This window comes from Camarhynchus parvulus, chromosome 2 (assembly GCF_901933205.1).
Source record: "Camarhynchus parvulus chromosome 2, STF_HiC, whole genome shotgun sequence".
Taxonomy (NCBI): domain Eukaryota; kingdom Metazoa; phylum Chordata; class Aves; order Passeriformes; family Thraupidae; genus Camarhynchus; species Camarhynchus parvulus.
Genome location: NC_044572.1, coordinates 59,260,667 through 59,284,464, shown reverse-complemented (window position 1 = coordinate 59,284,464; position 23,798 = coordinate 59,260,667).

The following is a 23,798-nucleotide window of genomic DNA, read 5'->3' as shown; positions in this document are numbered from 1 at the left end:
AACATCGAATTTCCATCTCCAAGGTCTTAATCTGGCACATTTTGGAGCCTTAAAAGTCACACAGGGGTGGGGGAGCTGAGGGAAAGACACTTCTTTTTTTCTCTGTTATAGAAGTAATATTTTCTTTTGAAAAATAAGATCCACTGTTGAAATTAGGAATATAGTCCTTCTTCCAAAATACTACCTTGTATTCATACATATTAACTAAAACAATAGAGGTGTAGTGGGGTTTATTTTTTTTTTAAATCCAGCCTTACTATTTTTTGTTCACTCTGTACTTTGGTATAAAAGTGATCACATTGTTTAAGTGATCCAAAGTAACCTTTGGATACAGCACTGGTGGCCTCATCAATATACTAGGACCACTTGTGCTCAAGGACATGGCTGGAGCCATGAGACAATACAGGAATCAGACATTCCTATTAGTTTCTCATAGATTTCAATAGGAACTTCTACTTTACATCTGATAAGAAATTTTTTTTTAGTCTAATTCCAATTGGAACTGGACATAAAAATCCAAAACCTGTGGGCACTATCAGCTTGTTTTCCCTTCCACAGAAATGATAATAAATTTCTACTGTATTTCAAAATGGGTTTATAGGTAAATAAAATATGTCCATTTCCTGCCCACTCAACAACTACAGTAGTTTCTATTCTTTTTAGACTGATGACTTTTGATTTTCTTTTCAGTAAAGAGTAAGATGCAAATAACATGGCTTTTCTTAATGCTGGCCTATTTTAGTGGATTTCAGTTTAGGTGACTGTAACAAGTGACACATGGACTCAGGTTGGCAGGGAATCTGAATAGTTTATTCAAAAGAAACAAGCTGGTTTCATACACTTTTTCAAAGCACAGTATTTCCTTCCATGTAAGGGTAATTCTTACATGTTTGGGTTTGGCTTGCAACGTTTTTAATGTTGTTTAAAAGCCAATAAGCACACAGGTTATTGTCGTACCCATGGCAATAATAAGCATATACTCATTGCTCTGCTCTGGAAGTATTTTGCTTTTTTGATGTGATTATTTATTGGGCATGTGAGACCATATTGTTCTAATGTTTTGTTCATGTATAACAGAATAATTAAATTTCTAATCTGCTTCTCTTAATGAGGCAATAATACATAAAAAGTTTGCAAGTGACTTGCTAGTGGAACCAACTTCTTATTGAAAACAACTTTGTCAGTACTTGTGACATAGAAACCTGAAGCAAAACACTATATGGAAATACAATGTTAAATGCCATTTTTGTTTTTGAAAATGCATGATTTCTTGCCTCTTGTTGGGTACCAATTGTATAATCTGGCATATGACTTCTGAGTTTCATGCATGATCTGACAAGTTTTCTAAGATAAACCATCAGACAGGTTATTTCAAAGGGTTCCTAGGTAAGTCTACATGTCTTAGTAGATTTCAGTGTCATCTTTCCATGAAACTTTGGCTAACTCAGCTTCTAGCACTCCTGACTACAGGTTTACTTTTACCATTGAGACAGAGTCCGTGCAAAGGAATTGTAAAGACTTTCTGAGATCAACTGGAATTCAATGCTAAATCCCCCAAGAGATCCTGTTCTTCCTCAAGATTTCTAAAATGCTGCAGCAACTGTCCTCTTGTAGCACAGCCAAGGGCCCAAATGCACACAGTAGCTACCTTTTCCCAAAACATCTGTGAATGATCCACAGATCTTCCAACCAAACCAACCAGACCAATGTGTCCGCCACTGAATACTGACAAGCTATACTCAGTTAATTGGTGTTAAACCACATAGTTATGGTAGTTTAGTGTAGCTGACTATTATTATATTCTGATACCTGAATTTGCATTTTTTCTTTCCTTTGTTTGCCCCTTTGACTCAACATATGACCACAAAAGTTTTAATCATTGTACTCTGATAGACAGGGTTTAGTGCTTGCTGCCACTGTACTTTGGGCTGTTTGGGAAAGGGGAAAGTTGCTTCTTCTATATTGTATCTCAATAAATATTTTTGAGAAACATACATCTTTAATCCATATAAAGAAAAAGAAAGTTATATTCATGTTTATGTTTGAGAGCTAAATAGAGGGTTGAGGAAGATGAGGAAAAACTGTGATCTGAAAAACAAAGGCACAAATCTTCAGCCTTTTTTCAGCTGTAGTACAGCTATTTTCTTGACCTCTGATGATGTAGATGGCTTTGGGTAATTTTTATGTCTTTGCTCTATTTTCATCATTGTTCAAAGTTTATATAATCTGGCAATAAAGTTTAAAAATTGTTCAAATTGTCATATTCTTCTTGAGGGAGTATTAATTGGAATGTGGAAAAGTTTAAAAGTTCTGCAGCAGAAAGATTTATCTCAAAAGGTTGATGACAGAAGAGAAATTTCTTACACAATTTTAAATCTGTGGTAATGATTGAATATGGCAATAAGGTGACAGTACAAATACAGTTCTTTCTCAACCCAAATAGGCACCACAAAATGTTCTCAAACTTGGTCCAAATCAGCACCTTTTATAACTGGCCCTCCCATGCACTTCTCTTTTTTGACTGCTCTTTATCACAATTTCTTGTTTTGGTCTCCACTTGACTAGATCTGATATTTTTGTCCAGTAATGAGATAAACATTTTACTATACTCCAAGGTCTATATTTTATTGTCCTCTTGTACTCCACCTGACAAGGCCAGGGTGTTAATTAACAGACCCCTGCTTGTTTGTCACTTTTCTTTTGTCTGATGATACTTTGAGAAACTTCTCTGCATGCAATCAAATTTCTGAAATACTCATTAAAGAAGAACTCTGCCTCCATCCAAAGAGACATTTCAGTGAAACTCCTCTGTGAGATCAGATGTAGTACTTGCTAAGGTTTTATGATAGAAATTAACATTTCTTATTCTAATTTTCTAGAGCCATGTATTTATTTGGAATACCAACAAAATGAATTGTGTATTCCTTGAATTTTATCTTTTTTCAAGAAGCAATTGAATTTTATGCATGATACTCCACCCACACACACTGGATGCCACCCATTTGTAAATTTCTTTTTCCTCCCAAATATAGTAGGAACTGCTGCATCTCAACAATTTCTATGTGCTCCTCATCTCAGGAAATTGGTGATTGTCTGTAGCACCATGAAGTTACTGCTGGCAAATGATGGCAATTTAATTTCTAACCTATAAACACATATTGCACAGTGTAAGTGCCTTGGCTCTTATGTCTTTTTTAACGTTTGTTTCTCTGAGCAACCATATTAATAGTATTGCTCCTTCACTTATATTTCTGTTTCTGTCATCTATTAATAATTATGTCCATTCAGACAGACTTCTATTCATTCATGATTTCAGTAATATAAAATCAAATGGTCATAAAATACAAGAAAATGGATGAAAATAAAGGCTGTGGTTTTCATGGTTCACTCTAAGAATAATAAGAAAACTTAATGATAATTTATGCTAAGAAAGCTAGAAATTGAGGTGTCAATCAATTGTGAGATATTAATAGAAATTAGGCACTTAAGTTCCTTGAATATCCCTAATTTAATTTGGGAAGTTTAGAGGTAACATTTAAAATCAATTCACTTAGAAACTGTAAATATTAAATTCTAAAAAAGTTTTTCTCTTCATAAAACAAATCTATATTTGCTGATATAATTTACATATATTTTGTAGTATCACACTTCAATCTGTTTCAGTCTACCTATAATAAAAAGGTATTAAATCTTTTATTAAAAAATTAATATTCAAAATAGGCAGATGGATAATTCTAGCAGCTTCTTATGGTTATTGACCAGCATAATAGACTGCAAAGACGTTTGCAGTCTCTGAAATGAAAGTGGAGTATATCCCCAAAGTAACACGAGATTGCACAAAGGATATATAAACACCAAAGCACCCAATGAATCTGAAAAAAAGCCAATTTTGCTTATAGTTCTATCATTCAAAGGTTAAAACATTGAAATTATGTATGACAAACAAATTATTAGCAAAGTGGAGACTGTTTCTGTTATGATCATTCTCATTTCTTTGCTTAACTTCCTAAAGATTTCCACTTTATAATACAGTTTCATATTTGGCTTCTTCAGACTTGGCAACTTCAATCAAAAATCAGAAAAGCCACTGACTTTGTCAACAAGACATTTTGAAAGCTCTTGCTTAATTAGAAGATAGTATCAACAAACAAGACTAGTGAAGAACAGTGGTAGGGAACTTGAATAAGTTTAAGATTCCTGAATCCTGGTCCTGTGCATTGACCATGTCATACTGAGACCATGTCATCCATTATATGGTCCTCTGCGTTATTTTGAGTCCCTCAGATGTCACGCATGCTACCATGAGGTTAGTCAACTGCCTATTGTTGTGAACATCAACTTTTCAGCATCATTTACTCTGCAGCTTCCTTGATGGAGTTTCTGCAGACTATGATGATTTGCAGCTTCACTGTGGTGTTTATGGGCTCAATAAAGAAAAGGTTCTAAAAAGATTATGGGCACTGAAAAAGGAAATACAACCTTTTCTTCAGGAGCACAGACTAAACATTTTTGGAATTTCTTGCCTGCCACAAACAGATGATGATTCCCCACAGACATGCTTACTTATTTTATACCCTCAACAAAAGTCTTTAGGGCTTGAATAAAAATTTCAGATATATAACAAGCCATCTTCTCTTTACACAATAAGTTTGATGCTTTGTGGCGAGATCTTGGAAGACAGGGAATGTCTTATTTTCAAACTTTAAAGAGCATCAAGACATAGAAGTAGCTGACACTTAGGCCTAGGTTTCACTGGAGATTTTAGCGAGCTAATGCACGTTTCAGATATTCTTTTACTCTGTATGTGACATCCATGTGATACTTGCCTGGTGTTAGCTGCAACTGGAAAGACAGATCAGGGGAGGACTTAAAAAACTTTTCCTGCTACAGATGCAGTTGCTTTCAGGTGACTTTGAATTTACATTGCAGTTGCTTGTAGCATTCTGACTATGTAAGTGTCTTGCACCTTACTTTCAAGTCTTTATTTATTTACTGAAAAATGCTTCTTATATAGCTTCTTTTGAGATTTAACTAGTCAAAGCAGTTATGGGAAACTACAATAGCTAGATTTACCTCCTGCACATTCACAGTTGTGTTAGTCTCTTCCTTTGTGCTGCATTTATAAGATGTAGTGACGTGGAGAAAGAAAATCTCAGTTTCAACCTTCCATTCCGCAATGATTGGGAAAAGGGAAAAATTACTTTAATTTTGAGCTGAGTTCAGGATTTGTAGTGTAGTAGGCGTTGTAGAGTATTTTTGAGGTAAGTAAAAATCAAATGTGTTTCTGTAGAATATGCTTTCTGTATATGGTCATATTTATACAGATCAGATTATTCATAAGATTTTTGGCAAAGTTACAGAGTTTCCTAAGTTGTGATGTGATTTGAATTGCTGGCACCTCCCTGAAGGCTGTATGGTCATTTTCATAAAAGGTCACAACTATATTAAAGGTTTTAAGTGCAAAGCTCTCAGTTATCTATATCTTCTTGAATAGGATGTAGCAGACACAGCTAGAGGAAAGGTGACAGGATCAGATATCCTCCTCCCCAAAAATTCCTACCTGCTGTGTCTGCCAGCACAGTATAAATATACACAGCTGGAGAAAGACCTCAGTAATCCACAAGAACAGAAGTGTATTAAACAAACCTCTGCAGTCTAAAGAGCTGTTGTGCTTTCCATTCTCACTTAGATCCAAAGATAAGGCCCCAAGACATTCCTGTATTTGCAATCCTTCAGCTTCCAGGGGCTGCTCTCAATCCATGAGTCAAAAACCAGGTGCACCTACAAAATTTCTGACAGAGCACTAGAAGCAGCAGCTGCCTGGGACTGTCACCTCTGTTATAAACTAGTCCTTAGCACTTACTTTAAGACTCATTGTTTTCTTTTGCAATTGCTAAGTTGCAAGGGTTTTATATACCAGAGCTAGCAGAAACAGATGTTACCAATGTACTACGGGTGATACACTTTCAACCACAGATTTTTAATCCATTTAACCAAAACTATATTAAAACTATACTGATGCTCCTCACTTGTTTTTTATCAGACTCCAGATTTTGTCAAGTTCTTCCAATCTTTCTTTGAAAATGATGATTTTGATTTTTTACTTCTTTAATACTCAATGTTGGTTCATTATCATACCGCTTCTAGCATCATGCTCTCACCTAGTTACATGAACTCTATGCTCATGGGTGAGTTTAACTTATGAAACAATTAAGGTATTTTCTAAAAACCTTCCTTACAGTATTATCATCAATATGCAGCCTCATTTCCCTTTTTTCATTGCATTTTTATAATTATTTTTTTAAAAAGTCCTTACATGTATTTCCAGATCAGGAGACTGCATTGTTGATGTAGTGTCAATGTACATGACACTCAGCAACGATGTCCTTTAGCAAAATGCTGCATCATGCCTTTGTATCATGGCACAGCAATGCAATGCCAGAGGAGCCAGGAAAATGTCAGACTTGTCATGCTGTTTCTGATCTATGCAGTTCTAATGTTTGTCTAAACCATAAGGTTTAATTTAGTGTCAGCAACTGCAGAAGGACACACTTAACTGGCATCCTAGAAAGACGACGTGCACATTTTAAGTAGGAAGATTGCTGGGGCGCACATTCCCAGCAGTACATTCCAATTACTCTGTGTAAGAGGCGCACCTACTTGGTTGAGCTGACGTGTCTGTTGCTGTCTGGGGCATCTCTTCTCCAGGGCTGTTCACAGGCTGGTTTGCACATGCCTGCTGGTGAGAGAAAAGGTAGCAACAGGGGAACGCCGGGTGTACATGCTGCCAGACATGCTCTTTGGGAGCATTTCTACTTGCCAACGAGCATTTGGTGGCAGATTTCTGTGGGAGGAGTTCCTATGGAAACAAAACGGATATTTGGTCTCTCCAGCTTGCTCATTCAGTTTGCATTAAGTTCAAGTGGTTTAAACTTAAACTCTTAATAATGCCAGCCCCTATCTCTAAATCTACTCACAATAGATTACGGGCATGAAACAATATTCTTGTAAATTTGTATTATCTTTGTTATTTTGCAAGGTACAACCGCTTGTTTCCTTGGTGCTTCATTCAGAGAACTAGTTCAGTCTTATTCATTAATTTGTTGCTTTAAAATATTCTGATTATTAACTTTTTTTAAAAAAATATGTATCCAGGATTGTAGCCACCTATTAATTTCAGCAATGACTGGATAGAAAAAATTAATTTTTCTGCCATCACATAATAAGCACTAAATATGACTCTTCTTTCTTGAGGTATTCAGAATGCAGAGTGAAAAAAAAAAAAAAAATAACCACTTATCAATTAAATATAGTGAAGGCCAGAAGCAAGATGTTTGGTTTGTTTATTTATGAGATTAAGAAAAAGATTAGAATGCATGGTAAGTAACAATAATTAAGAAAGGTAGAGATAATAATTATTTTCCCTATATTTTATATGTATGGTGTCTAATTACATAGTTTTGCTATATAGTTTATTAATATTAATAAAGTAATTATTTGAAATAATGTGTGTCACATTGTGATAACATAATCCTTTGCGTCACAGATGTTTCTGTTAAGTGTCTGCAGATCAGTTCACATTGCATGATATTAATATGATATACAGGAAGTGCTTTTCAAAAGATAAAAAGTGTTAGAAAAACAATGGTTGCTTATATTGTTCTTTCATTTACTTTAGCTTAACAGATTGAAGAAGCGTGTCAGGTTTGTTTCAAGATTTTTTTTTTCCCAGGAAGACTGAATGTGAATCTAGCATGCAGATGGCATGTAATTGCATTTCCTGCATTGTTACTATATGGGTTTCATTACATTTTCACAGCAATGCACTGAGATTTAATCACCCAAGGCTAGCATTTGCTGGTAAGATGCGTGTGTCTAGCGGTCCTGCTCAACGGTCAGGGAGCTTACCCCTTGCCTCACACGCTTCTTCCATTATTGCTGTACCATATGTTCTTTGCAAATCCAAACAGAAGAATCATAAGCACTAAATTTACCTGGGACTAAGCTGAAGCATTCCAGACAGTTACAAAAAACACAGTAATACTTCTCTTGTCGTCTCGCCTCCGGAGATTTCTTTTGTCTCTCCGTTTTGCCCAAGACAAGTAGTTATCAAACTGAACTTCTAGAGTGCAAATTAGGGTTATCCCTTTTTGAGAACGTACTTGCTCATTCTGACTGCTTGTGAAACGAGCTATGAAATTTGCTTCATCTCCCCTGATGTTTACACAGGCGAGAAAGATTTTCCCACACTTGTGTGTATCTATGATTTAACTACAAATGACATTGTACTTCTCTAACATTAACCCCTTAATCTAGTACTTTTCTACAAATAACCACCTGTAGTCAATTCTTTATTCATAAGCCTTATCTGTTGTTACAGTATATAATCTGTGAGAATGCCCTAATTTTTATCATTCTCTAAGCCTGTCATCATGGCTGAGACAAGGCTTATCCCTCTGAGCAGATGAGATTAGTCGATCATGTTGAAATCAGAAGAGGGATTATAATGCTTGTAATACACTGAGTCAAATTAAATGCATTTTGTTTGTACATCAGAAGATCTTGTTGCTAAGGCTTTGGTGTCTTCTGCTGAGTGTATAAATTGCCAATAAAACATATGAAGGATGGGTATGGAAATGAAAATATGAAAAGTCAAGCAAAAAGCAGAAACAAAAATATTTGGTTTATTTAGCCTGGTAAACTAAAGCAGTAATTGTTCTAATGTCACCACCAACAACAGGGTTTTCACCAAAGACACACAGTGATCTACATTGCAAGTTATTAATTTTAATTTATCTTTAGGCAACTCCAAGGACATCTTTTTTTTTTTTTCTGAGCAACTTCTTGCCTCTTTGTATTTATCCTTTTTTTAGGCAGGTTACCTTTGCCCTGACTGTTTTGTCAGTATGCAGCATAAAGGGTATTTTTGGACTGAGATGTGTAAGAAAGAAGATACACATACATCAGAATATATATATTCTATATATCTGAAATAAAGCCATAAAATTATGAATCAGCAGGTCAAGTAATTCCTTCCACTACCCCACCTGCTGCTTCTGTCATACCAAAGTGATACAACTACAGCTATTCTTAGAGAATAGAATTTGTATAGAAGCATACTTCCCAGTAATAGCCACCATTTTATATTTTGATTCCTTTGAATGAACATTCAAAAGTTGGGATACTTCTCTCAAACTTCTCTGGATTTTCTGAAACACACAATTCAAAAAATTGAGAAGAAAATATCAACCGAACAAGATTATTTGTTCCAAATCCCATTCACAAATTTGAGAGTGAAAAGTATTATCAAAAACCTTGAGAGAAACTGAATGTAAGAATTAGGTGGGAAGTATGCATGTGGTATGAGTATGACTTCCCTTTCAGCCTTGGGTTATAAGAATGGTCTATTATTTAGCTTCTAATTAGAGACAAGATCTAATTGGGTGGAAATACTCAATTCAGAAAGGACAATTGCATCAAATGTCACAAGGAAATTTTAACTATTCTTGCAATAACTAACAACAATAAAACCAAGCTTTTGACACCAATGAGAGAAAGCAATGCCTAAATTAAAGGAGTTGAGATTTCTCCCAAGTTTAGAAATCCTTGTGTTTTGGTAGGTTCTGGTGGAATGCAATCCCCTGCATGCCTGCTGTAAACAAAGGCTCTTAATTATCTGAATCTCTTGGAGCCTATAATACAATCCTTGTGGAGCTGTATTAAATATGTGAGAGCTATGAGATTTCTACATAAAGTAGCTTAAAGACAGCTTGGACCACACAGGTTTGCTTTCATCTCCAAGCTATTTTCCATATGTGAGTTAGGCTGAGCTCTTGCCTTTCCACCAGCATAACACTCTAGTTGGTGACCACATTAATCCTTTCACAGTGCCTGCATTTTTTAATATTTATTTTTGATTACTCAAAATCAGTAACAATATTTGAGCCTATTCAGAGATTTTCCTTCCAGAAGTTGTCCTCTAAGGCCTTAGAAAAAGTAATGCACCTTATATATCCCAAGCAGAAATAGGGATCCTCCTAAGAGTGTGACTCGGCAGGACATAGCCTAAATAAAAATCTGGACTTTAACATTAGGCCATCTTTCATTGTATAAATGTTTTGGCTATATATCATTGTACTCAGAATCCGTGAGCAATACTATTGCACCATATCATATACTTCAGGATTATTCCTCTAACAAGACCTGTTTTCCTGCAGTCCATGAGAAGTACTATGCAATACCTCAGGATTAAGTTGACATGAAAAATTCCGTTTTGTTAGAATTTCTGAGAGCTGGGAGAGAAGAATAATATGCAGAAAAATTTTGAATGGATTGTTAAGTTTTCCAAATTTTCTGATTATATAATTATACAGGTGTTTCTTCAGATATTTGTCAACATATCGCAGTATATATCCTCCAATAAGCCCTGGCCTTGAAAGAGTGAAGTAAATATTTAGCTTCACACATAGTGAATAAACTTGTAGACTTCACAGATTTCCTTTGTTTCAGCCTGAGAGGTTATCCAGATAATGCAGATTATTTTATTTTTTTCAGCTGGAGGCAGAATTGTTGATGCTTCATGAATTTGTTTTGCTGCAGTGGTGTTCCTCTACTCAGAATATGACAGGAATTGTTACAGTGCGAAGCAATGCACTGTCTTAGCTTTCCCACTTCCTCCCAGGTGTAGTAATACCTTCCCCCTCCCCCTCTCCCTGCCTCCTGCTGAGAGCTGTCCATCAATCTCAGAAGGTCAGCAAGGCCGCCGTCTGATAGGTGAAGTTCAAAAGATGCCTCTTAGCCCTGGGGACAATTGGGCCATCCAGGTGTCATTTGTCCCCTGAGCCTTCCCCCCTCCTACCTGGTTGGCAGCACACCTACCCCTTCCCTCCCCCTTTCCCTGAGCTTAAAAAGACACGGGACCATGCAGTTGGGATTCAGGTGAAGCTGTTGCAACATTCAGAGGCCTGCGTGCCCAGGAATAAACTCTGGATTATGACCCCCTAGCCAGATCCATCTCCTTTTCCTCTTTGCCTCGCCTAAAGCTTCTCCATCAGAGGTCGAGCCTGAGTTCCTGTTGCCTGGACTCGTTCCAAGTGCCTAGCTGCAACGTACAACTAACCAAAGGTATCTCTGAGGTGAAACACCACAGCTGCCGCCTTTGGTCAGGCAGTGAGGACCAGACAAGCTCAGGCACGTTCCACCCGGTAATATTGGGATATTATTTCAATAAGGAATCACACAGGAGTGAATTCATAGAGCTAAGAATAACCTCTGCTAGCTCTCCTCTTCCTCAAGTCTAACCCTTATCTGCTCAGTCCTGCCCAGATTTTTCACTGTTTCTAATTTCTAGTTCACTGCTGCTACTCTGTTCATACCTCTTAGTGAAGTTCGCTTTAGCCTTCTGGTTTTTGGCATACTTGTTTCTCCTCTCCTTCCCCCCAACCTCCTCCCCTTCACAGGCACAACTGGGCCTTAAATTTTGGGGCTTAAAACAGCAAAATAAAATATGCATTTTTAACTTATCATATTAAGTGAGATTTTGCTTTATATTTAAATTGCTTACTGCATTAAGTGGACACACAGAAATATGGGATTCAAGGTTTTGATAATTGAAAATGGTAAGACTGCTAAACTCTTGGTGGCTGGAAAAATATGGGGTGTATTTCCTTACCCATTTCCCACCACATCATGTGTATGCACCTCCTACCCTACAAATACTTTTTCATTACCATCCATATATGTGTGCTGTGCTCTTTCAAAGATCATAAAAAAAGATTTTCATAATTTGTCTGCAGAAGGTTTGCCTGGTTTTGTTGTTTGTTCCTCATTTCGGAGGTTTATGCAATAAAAGGGTTGCTATAAACTGTACAAGATAGGTCAATATTAAAAGATAGGTGAAAATAAAGTTATATTAGTCCACACATTTATATGAATGTACAGTGACCTCTTTCGTTTCATTATTTTAAATACAGAAATGTCAAGGGCATAAATCTTTACATTTCAACACAGGCATTGTTCATTGTTAGAGGTCAAGACAATTATTTCCTTCACAATGTTTAAGTGTGCAGTTAAATACAGCTATGTTTGTCATAGAAAAATATATTTTAGTCATATATAAGACACCAGACACTGTATATGTGCATGTATGTATATTTTTTTTTCAAGTGCTAATTTCTGTCATTTGATAATTTTGAGAGCCTTCCCAATTCACTTCCCCAGCTCATAATTCAAACATGCCTGTCAAATATTTGGAAGAATCATGAAACTGTACTGCAGAATGCCAGAATTTGGCTAGAAAAAGATTACTAAATTGTTTGGTTACTGATATGAAGAGGAAGACATCACACTAAAAGAAAGGTACCAGGTGAGCCTGGATGGGAGGTCATGGATGGATAAAAAGCACAGAGACAATGAGGATGTGACATTTTCCTATACATTTTCTGTAGTACCTGGCTGTGAATATACTGTATCTTTTAGTCTTGTGGAGGGAGTCATGTACAAGAGTCTAGTGGAATGACCATTGGTGAAAGCAGAAAAACAAAATGACAATGCAATTTGATATGGAAAAACCCTAAATAATAAATCAAAACATTTCTGTCAGTAAATTGCCTTTAGCAAACCTGCTGGCTTTAGCTACCCAAAAATGGCCAGTAAAGGCGTGTCTGCAAAGGTTTTATGTAATTCCAAAGAGTAAAAATACTCATTCTCTTCTCCCGCAGTCTATCCATAAATGGTCTTCTAATTTTCTTAGGGAAGGAGGTACAAGTGAAAAAAAAAATTATAGCTGAGTTTAGCAATTTAAAAAAAAAATTAAAAAGTGCTTCTTTTGAAGGAGAGAAAATGAAAATAAATCAGTTTACAAACTACTCTTGGTCCAACATCACTCACCTCAACAGCCACAACTATGCTGAAGTACCCATCACTGTAATTTCTTTTAGCATGCATCCTTTCAGTCCTGCTATCAAGCCTCCAGTTTGCCGATGACATTTTCCCTTTGCAGTGATGGGCATTTTGAATATGTAGAAACAGCAGTAATAAAGTATAGTATGGATTTCAAGGAGATTAGTCCAAAGCAGCCATCAATAATTTCTCATCTGACAGAGGTGATAATTGAGGTAAGCTGTATAACTTGAAGATTTCAGTTTGGTTAAAATCACCCTATTAGCTGCTTAATAGTGTTATTAGTCAAATAAATTAGGCTAAAATCTTCCAAATAACCTTGGCACTGTGTACATTAAATATGCTCAGTCTTGTACTACATCCACTCTAACAGCGCATTACCAGGAGATGTGGTTGTCATCTTGCAGACTATTCTGAATATGCTTGATTTTGGGCAACAAAACATTACAGATTTCAAATAACAGAGCATAAATCTGTTTTCAGATAAACAAAGACAACAAATCTGGTGGTACTTTACAGTACAAATGTTAGGGAGTAACAGTGACTTTTTTTTTGATGTATTCACATAGAGCTATAATGGCACAGCCTCCTCTCAGCTTGCAATCTTGCTAAACTGCTCAATTCATGCTCTCCATATCAATATGTTTCTAATGCACAAAGCACTATATCAGTGTTTTTCAAGTTTAGGAACAGATTTTACACATGGTCACCAACCGTTTAAAAGTGTAAACATAAACATGACCCTAGAGGAAGGCAGATGGTCCTAAGGAGGGATTCTATTCATGTTGAAATCAATGGCAAAAATATATTACTTTATCATCTCTCATCACCATGTGCTTAGTATCTCACAAGAAATGTGTTGAGCACCATTCAGTATCTGACCTGGTATCTCAATATTCTAGGGAGAATCCAACACTAAAAATGTATATACTTTATAATTAAATTTAGGAGTTTTTTTAAAAAGCATCATTTGGACTTTTTCCCCTCCCTTTAATAATAACTTCTGGAAGTGGTGGGGAACATAGGAAAATCAAGATTTCAATGCAAAATATAAAAACAAAAGAGTAAACTGAATGCACTTGGTGAAGATGAAGGCTCATATCTGATATTAAAAAAGGATATGTATGCTAGCTACTCAAAGAATAAACATGTGGGCTTCCTTCTTAAGTACAAATAAAAGAAATAATAAGAAATAAAGAAATATTTTTACAGATAAAAGAAGGAAAATTGTATTTTACATCTTAGTTTTATATCATGTATCCCAATACAAAAATCCACACAATATAGATTGCAAAGCTTCATTTGTATATTTGCATAACCCAGTTACAATGGCAATATTTTTCTTCCAGCCTTTACTTAACGATGGCTACACAAGCACTTTGAATTTCAAACTCTCTACTGTATGTAAAGTGAGGTATATGCTTTTACCGCTTGTCAAAACAATCCTGAAATCCCATTTTCCATTAATAAAGTATAGTTTTGTCCTCCAGAGGTATGCTTGAATAAGATGTCATAGTCTGTTTTTGTTCAGGATTGCACCCTGCTGATGTTCTTAGGCAGCAAGAAAATTACCTTATTGAAACATATTGCTGGTAGTGACTATAGTGCCAAATTTTGCATTGGTATTACACACATGACATATTCAGAGACCTTTGAGTAAGACCATGAATATCAAGTGTTTGAAAAGATTATACAGGTTTTTTTCTTTGGGTAGAAAAGGTTGTGGTTCTGGATGAGTGTCTTTCAGATCAATATAATTATGTCATAAAAAGACATAACAAAATAGTTACTTTGCAGGCATTCACACTTGCCTGATTTCATACTGATTTTATTCTGAGTAGAATTATTTTCCTTGCATCAGTTGCACAGTTGTTATTTTAGAGGACTGGGGGATGTTTTCAAAATAGTTGAATAATTGCAGGGCCTCTGCTAGATGCGAGCATCCAGATAGGTAATAGACTGTTTATAAGGTTTGCTTTTCTAGAAAAAAGACACATAGCCTTAAATTACTGTGATGGAGGTACATAGCTAAATATTCGCACCCATACAACTTATTTATATGAGCACAAAAATTCATATGTTCCTGTATGCACAATGGAATGAATATACTCTTTATGAATCACATATAAACATTTTAAGAGGACATATGTTAGTACTAAAATGAGGTGATATAGAGGTCTAGTTCACTTTGGGTAAAATTCCCTGAATTTCTGGCTGTAGCAGGTGTCTGGAAGCTGCAAGCAGTGTGCTAATATTAAAAATTCATGATATGTGGATTAAAAGTGTTATTTGAATGTTGTATTTTTCCCTTAGACAAATTTAGTTATGCATGTGCTAGTTTTGTGACCCTACAGACTGATAACTCACTGCCAAAAATCATCAGAGGCAACAATTTGGCTGGCCTGCTTGGCAAGACACTGCCATTCTAGGAACCAAAGTTATGATAGTAACTCCTGATGGTCACTGGAGTGGCATCAGAGAGAGAAAGCTATGATTTGAAAAAGGGGAATTAGGAATTTTAGGTAAATTTATAAAAAGGTTGAAAATAAAATTGATAAAGCTGCAGCTATTTGCAGATAAAGGATAAGATGCTGCGCAGAGTGGTTCTCATTAACATTTCACGTGCTGGAAAATCAAGTAAAGCTATCAAGACTGCCTGATTTTTCCACTAGCTTCATTTCTTTTTAAAGAGTCGATCTCTTGACAACCAATCCCTCCTAACACCACAATGAAACTATTCCACAAAACACTCATCTAAGCCTGCATTTATTAAGAGATGGGTGGCTGCCCATAATCCTACTCTGGGCTGCTCCAAATTTTAGGAAAGGGGTTTGAAACAGAATTCAGAATTTACCAAAGGGCTCATGGTGGCTTTGGATCCCCTGGGTTAAGCACCTGCTAGAACTTGCCTGATATCTAAATCCAAATTGTCATCTCAGATGTGCAATCTGGATCAGTCTCTGACAACTACTGAAGATGCTCTGGGTCACTGTTCCCTAACAGCCTTCCAGCAGGAGCAGGGCATGCAATACACCCAGGGCATACACATATAAAACCTTCATCTGGATAAACAGGATTTATGAAATGCTTTTCCATGGATGTGTACAAACTTGACTCAATGCCCCAGGAAATTCTTTCCATTGCTTTGTTGCTCTGTGCAGGCTGTAGTGCCAAGAGAAAGGACGAGTTAACCTTTGATTTTTTTGGTGAGAATTTAACACTGCCAGTAAAGTCTGCAGCACAGCTTTCTAGGTTTGCCCCTCTGAACAGTTGCATTTATTCACATTACAGTAATACAGTATTTCAAAGCACTACATCATACTGAATTTACAGAACAAGGAAAGGTCTCACTTATTTACTCATAGCATAACACAGATGTCCTCAACCAGACACAAAAGGTTAAGATTTAGATTTAGGGCGGGATAGAAAGATTAACTATATTTTAACATGGCTTCTTACAAAGGTATGTAATTTTAGAGCTTTCCATTTAGTGAAATCCATTCTCATGCTTTGTAGTATTTTACTTTAAAAGCACATAGTTGCATTAAATTGCAATTTCTATGCTGATTGTCACTTTTATTTAGACTACCTATTTACATCAAGCATCCTCTAGCTATCTTCTATTTCTCCTTTGTATCTGAATTCTGAAGAGGAAAACTGTATATAATGTAAGCAGTGTGGGCAGTAAACGCTATGAATTTGTGCAGTGGCAGTGCAGTGATCCTCTGGGAGTCACAGAGAGGTGCTGGGTTGGCTCCCATGACTGGAGTTTTGTAGTGGGGGGCATACAGACTTTTGAGGAAGGACAGGATTCAGGATGGGAAGATGGGAAGGCCAGGGTGGGTCAGCCTTCGAGCAGCATGGTCGAGAGGAAAGTTTCTGTGCTCATGGCAGGGGGGTAGGAATTAGATGATCTTAAAGTCCCTTCCAACCCAAACTATTTTATGAGGAGAAGGAATCTTCCTTTAGGTGAGAGAGCTGCTGAAGTGTGTGGAGCTTTCTCTGGGGATGGAAGAAAACAGAGAGTTTATGGGTTAAGATTAAAGACTTTTTGAAGACTTCTCCATGTCCATTACTGGAGTGAGTCTGTGGGTCACACACATCAAAACCTGCTCTTGCTTGGTCCTGCTGTTTATGAGCTTTCTCACCCAGAATATGGAAAATAGTCATGTTGCTTATTTCTTTATCCTGTTTTAGGTCAACACAACCAGAACTAACAACGATGAGGGCACTTGGGGACTACCCTCACTCACTTCCTTAGAAAGGCATCTGATGGGTCAAGAGTGAAGGCAGGGATGAGTGCTTCAGAAGCAGAGATCTTTTTTTTTTCATATATTTTACCCCCTTTCTCCATCTCTTCTGACTGGAGCCAAGGAAGGACTGGATTTGACTTAAGGCTGACTACTACATCCAATGGCCCAACCTTCAGCCTAGTACAGGCCACCATATCTACACCCTTCCCACTCAGGTAATCTCTGTGTCAAATCAAGAACTCAAGCTTTTGTACAGAACTGGCTTTTACTTTTCTGGTATCGTTTAACTTAGATACTGCTATAGACTGATTATAGACCGACTTAATATAAAGCCAGTCTGATAATAAGGCTCAATCATCCAGGTCACAGATTTAAGCAGTCCTTTGGCTACATGCAGAAAACCTCCAAGTTCCTGGATTGGTTCATTCCTTACTCCATTTCATTCAGTTTTATATCCTGTCTTCATTATAACTGCCATCACCCATACATTTTCATAGTAGATATTTGGTTTTGATTATCCAGTGGATGATGTGGGGCAAACCCCAGCATCTGCACCAGCTGGACTGAGGAAATTGTTCTGATGACCTTTACTGGTGATAGGCCAAATGCCCAGCAGATTCCACAGGGCAGCCTGAGCTTGCTTCAGGTTGGGCAAGCCTTCCATTTTTATATCCTTGTCATTTCTTTTCCAGGCTCTGCAGATAGGCATATCTTTGCTATGTACAGCTTTTGCTATTTGCGGTCAGCAAAAATTAATAATATAATTATGTTTCCTGCCCTTGTTCTTCCTGCACTGCTCCATGTTCCCTACTTTACAAAGCATGACCTACCAAGCTTCCTGGTTCTGTAGGTGTGGAAATGATTCCTTTTTAATGTCCTTCCCTCATGAAGCTGTATCATTTCATTGTATTTATTTCCTTTGTAAATATTTCCTTATTCTGTCATATTAACTCTTGTTCAGTTATTATTCCCTTATATTTATTTCATATAAATTTTGGTTCCTCCTCATTTACTCTGTAACAAGGAGATCAATGCAGTACATGACAATTTTATTACATCAGTGTATTCATTTCCTTTATAAAAGTAAATCACTCTAGTAGATTCACTGCCCCACCAGGTTGTACCTATAGATCACTTCATTAACTCCCCACATAAATAAAGACTGTGTCATTTTGGTCACTTACACTACACATAAATGTGACCATATTATCCTTTATGGCATATATATCTACAGTATTTTATTCATAATCACTTTGTTCAGGGGCTAAGACAGTAATGGAATATGCTTATTTCTTCATAGCAATTCAGTGATTCTCTAGAGAGCTGCAGCCAGTTCCTGCAGGACTTTTTGACGAGATATACCTGCACAATCTACAGCTCCACTCCCTCCTTCCCCGTTTTTGCTGCCTCTTTCCTCTGTTGTTTCTTTTTTTTTGATTTTGTTTTTTTCTCCTCAGCTTTCCCTTGGTGGTTGCCTTGTGTTTGCTTGTTTGGCTTTGCTCACCTCACAGTTTTACCGTGAATTTAAATGAGGGCTGAGATTAATAGCTAAAATGGGAATCTGGACCAGGAAAACACCTTTCTCACAATCTCAGAGATATGTCCTCATTTTCAATTCCCTATCCCATTTGAGCAGGCTCAATGAGAGGAGTCAGCTGTACGTGCTGCGCCATGCTTCACCTGAGAGCCACACTCTTCCCTCTGCTGCTGCTCCACGTCAGTGGATGTGGCCAGTCCTCCACAACACGCAACAAAAACGGAGAGCAGATGAAAGCATAGAACTCTGCTTGGATCTTCTCTGTTCATTTTACATCTCTGCATGCTTGTCCAAAACTTTCTTAAGCTCAATCTAGTAGAAGCACGCTTCTAAACAGAGATTTCTGCTATATGGATCTAAGTTAATAAAAATTGATTAAATGCATTTTATATCCTCTTCCAAAATCAAAGTTCATACTAACGTATGTGCTTAACTTAAGGAGAGTTGCAAGCTATCAGCTGATTCCAAGACAGAATCAGGTGTTATAAACCCTCAATTAATTCTTTAAATAAGACAGGGAATTTAATCATTTCAACAAGCTCTAACAGCATGAAAGGGAAAACAGCTATGTAAGGGTTAAAAGCAACCAAATAAAAGCCTCAAAATCGAGCAACCAAAAAAAAACCCGCTGTCCTTCCATGTCTCTCAAGGACTGCACACAGTCTGCCCAAGATTTTCTTTTATCCCGATTTACTACGTGCTCCCTTGTGCCTCCTTCCTGCTCTGTGAAGGGTCATATGGCAGCATGATGCCATCTCTGCAGTCTCCCTTTTCTACAAGTTTAGGTCCAATGATTTCAGTGTGCTTCAAATGCAAATTGTTCTAAATTTTCTGAGATCTGAAGAGAAGTAGTACCTGCATTTCTTTATATTTTGAGAACTGTCATGGAAAGGTCTGCTGGGCTGCAAATTCTTCCAGTGTTTCCAGTACAAACACTGAACTATGATTTAGTCAATTGCAAAATGAAAATTACAATCACTCATACTGTAAAATTGCTTTAGCTTTGTTTGCACTGCTGTAGTTCGATAGCGTGATTCTGAAAATCCTGAAATTCTGAAAATTCTTTTGTTCATTTGCTTTTATTCCTCACAGGTTGAGGTACCAGGTAGAGGATTAGCATTTTTATTCTCTTTCAGACAAGTACATTAGGATCTGAGGAAGGGGAATATAATCACAGGAAGACATTGGTCATATCAGTTAAACTTTTAAAAATCTTTGCAACAGTCATTAATAATATCATAATATCATGTAACACTGAAACTAGGAAGCATTTTTTTTTGTGATCTCTTTACTTGAAAGGCAATATGCATATCAACAGGCAATATGTGGAAAGCCAGAAACATTCCCATTCCTTTAGCCTTCTAACAAGGTGATGGGCACAAAAGAGGCTCATAAAAAGCACTTGAAACCTGCTGTCTATTCTGTTTCTATAACTGCTACAAACTGATTATTTTTTAAGTAGCCACTTATGCTGGTGGGTAATGCCTGTCTTCCCCATTCATGCCATGACAAAACAAACAAACAAACAAACAAACAAACAAACAAAACTCACCACAGAAGGGGGTCAGGAGCCCCGAGTGGGTTTTTTTTTGCTGTTTTGTTTTTGTTGTCTGTTTGTTTGGGATTTTTCGGAGGTTTTGTGTGTGTTTTTTTGTAGCCAAGAAATCTACCTTTTGCTCTATTTTCCAAGTAACATTCTACCTAATTCAAACAGACAACCAGGTTATGTTCTCAGTGCAGTAATAGGTAAAGTAGCTGGGCTGTCCCTGCAAAATGACTTGAGAAAGGGGCACCATGCAGGAATCAGAGCCCCCAAAAGCCACAGCACCCCCAACCTGGAGTCCACATCCAGTGTGAAAGGGAGTATAGAAAGAAAGGCAGCAAATGAAAAAATAAGGTCCCTGTGGCTTTGTCTGGAGAGGGAGTTAAAAAAGCAAACAGAAACCAACAATCTACAAAAGACAAACATTCTACTAAAAAACTACAAGGCAAGTTCAAGCATTGGGGCCCTCACAGTAGGAAACTGGTCACATGGGTAACATCATGAAATTTTACTGCAAAATATCCTTTTTTTTTCTTATTTGAAAAGACAAATTATTAGCATTTTTAAACAATTTCAATATGTTTAATGGCTGAAAGTTAAGCTCAAACTGTTCCGCTTACTGAATAAAGTGCTAGGTCTGTAAACAGGAATCTTAAGTTACCCCAAGAGTACACTCATTTTAAATTTTACTTGAAAGCGGGATGTACGTTTATTACAATTTCAAACAAAATGCTAATGCCATTAAACAAATGAGGTTTAGGCAAATTAACTGCATTTTAATATTCTGAAAGCCTATGATATAGGACATTGTGTTACGAAACATTGGCTAGAAGTATCAGTTGCAAGTGGGATTTTCATTGCTGTGAATCTCAGGAGAATATTTGTAATTAGTATCATTTGCCTAATACTTCAGGTTAATTAGAATATTTAATTGAATAGCTGTAATCTTCAGAGATGACTATATTATGATCAAATTAGTACCATCACAGCACACGCTGATCACTGCTGCAGCCTGCTTCACTTCTGCTAGCTATTCAGCCCTCTGGAGCGTTCAGCAACATAAGAAAAAATCTGTTTCTTACACTTTTGAATTTTAATGATCCATTTGAACTCTGCCATCAACATTTAATTATTCTAGAAAAAAAAAAGTCCCAACCATGGCTCCCATATGGCATGTTGGCAAATACACTTGCCCACATTGGAGTCTGCACCTCTCCAGCAGCTCAGTGAAGAGATTTAGCTTTTTTTTTTTCTGAAAGCAAGAAGGCCTTTTTTAATAGTGTTTGCAAATACAGACCATATGAAGCTTCACAGAAAAGGTTACTAGGATACTATTGAAACACTATTAGGAACAGATGAATTGATTTTTAGAATGTTACAATGGATTTAATCCTGTAATGTCTACTACTGGACTTTTGTATTGTGTCCAAAAGGTTTGAAGGAGTCAGGTGCCTCTGTAACTAAACCTTGTTAGCTAGAAATGCAATTAATTTTGGGGGAAGAAGGGAAAAGGAGGAGAGGTAGAATGGATGGAGTGTGCATATTAAAGTCTTTGCAGCCAAATCACAGATGCTGAGTTCCTGACCTAACCAGTTGCTGTTGTTTCATTTTCTATAAATACATATATTTAGCAGCTGCAGATATTCTTGGGGTTAAACATTCATCTCTGTGGAAGCACTAGAGTCAAAATCCTGTTACACTAAACTGGCTGGCTCTCCCCACCCAATTCTTCTCTTGTCACATAGGGGTATCACAAAAAAAAATGTCAAGAGAGTAAGCTGGGCATGCTACAAAGGATGTTGTTTACATAGAGGGGTCCCAGAGCTCAGAAAAGCTTTCCTTCTCCCCCTTCTCCAAGCTGCTTCAGGATATGCAGCTTAAGAGGTCATACAATGTACAATTATGTGCAACAGCAATGTAAAAACTGATAATTGCTTTAAAAATCAGAATGTCCTTTTGAAACTGATGGTCTGCTGCAAATTTCTCCACAATTAATTGTTACTGTCTCAGGGGGCAGGGGAAGTGAGGGAGAGATCAGTTTTAAGGGAAATGCTCTTACCTGCTGCCTGAAAATGAAGAGGAGAAATATTTCCATTTGACAGAAAGAGATTTCTACACGGTGCTTCTTCAGTAAGGAGGAACAGTGGGGTGTGCAAAGCTGAGATTCATGGCTCAAACCTCAAACATGTTGCTGTCCTACAGAAGACAGCAACCCAACAAAATCCTCACGATTCTTTGTGGCACCATCTCACCTGTTGCCACCTGTCTGTGTTAAATCTCACAAATGTTTCCAGAAACTAAGATGTACACAAGGGAGTGTAAATAAATCCTGCACAGAAAGTCTGTCACTTTCAGTAGGTAGGTAGAGAAAGTTAGCAAAATCAAGTCTATTGAAAATAAAGTAGAAAAAATTTTCAAGAAGGCTTTTTGAAAACATTCTCCATCCTGGTAAGGAGCACATCTCTGCTCTGAAAATTTTAATGGTTTTGTTTTACTACATTGTTAGCATCATATTTTATTTGTGCTGCTGCAACTATTTTTTGCTTACAATATAAATATTATGCACTTAAAAATAGTCATTTTGAAAAATCCTAAGAAATGTAAAAATTTTCAGCTTCATTATGAAAATCATTTACATTTTTCTCACACGTGTTTGGAAAATTTGCCTGGTTTCAAGGTTGCTGTGAGATATAAAAATCCTTGAATCATGATAAGTTTAGCATTACATTAAAAGCATGTCTCTCACTTTTGGTGTCAAATAGATGCTTCATTCATACTCAGTAAAGTGCATTACATCTAAAAAGGCAGTCTGGTCAAATCATAAACATTAAAGTTAAAATTATAAAAGCTACAAAACCTATGTTTAAAAGTTAATGTTAATATTTCTCTAAACTCTTATTTTTGATCTTTAAAAACTAAACATGAAAATATTTTTAATTTTCAGAAAATAAAAACCTTTCTGTCTGGGCTAAATTTATCTTCTAATATATTATAACTATAATATTAGTCAGAATTGAGCAATAATATAGCATTTCTCAAAATTAAAATATATTAAAACAAGACAAAAAAAGATGTAATCCTAGGAAGAATGCTCTCTTATCTAGGCTTTTATTTTCATTCACCTCCCGAATCATGATTTAATACCCGTTCTTAATATGCAGTTTAAAAAGCACCTTGAGGATTCCCTTTAATGGCTAGTGTACTGCATAATTGTGGGCTTCCTTGTAAGAAAGCTTGCAAAATTGCTGATTACAGAAAGATATGAAGAGTGCTGAAAGTACTCAGACCCATACATTGTGTTGCCATGAAAATTGGTCATAGAAATCTCCTCACAAAACCTACTTTAATCTTCTGGATCTAATAATGCATTTTTTCCCTTTTCCTTTTTTTTTTTTAATATATATCTTAAAATATATATGTATTTCTGCATTTTGGAAGCATCTGCCAGAAGCAGCTATAAGCAATCACTAATCTTGAACAGCAGCATTGTAATGTATTTTCCTTCATAGAGGTGCTCCCTGAGCATGAAAAACTCCTTTAGAATTAAAAAATCTGCTCCACTAAT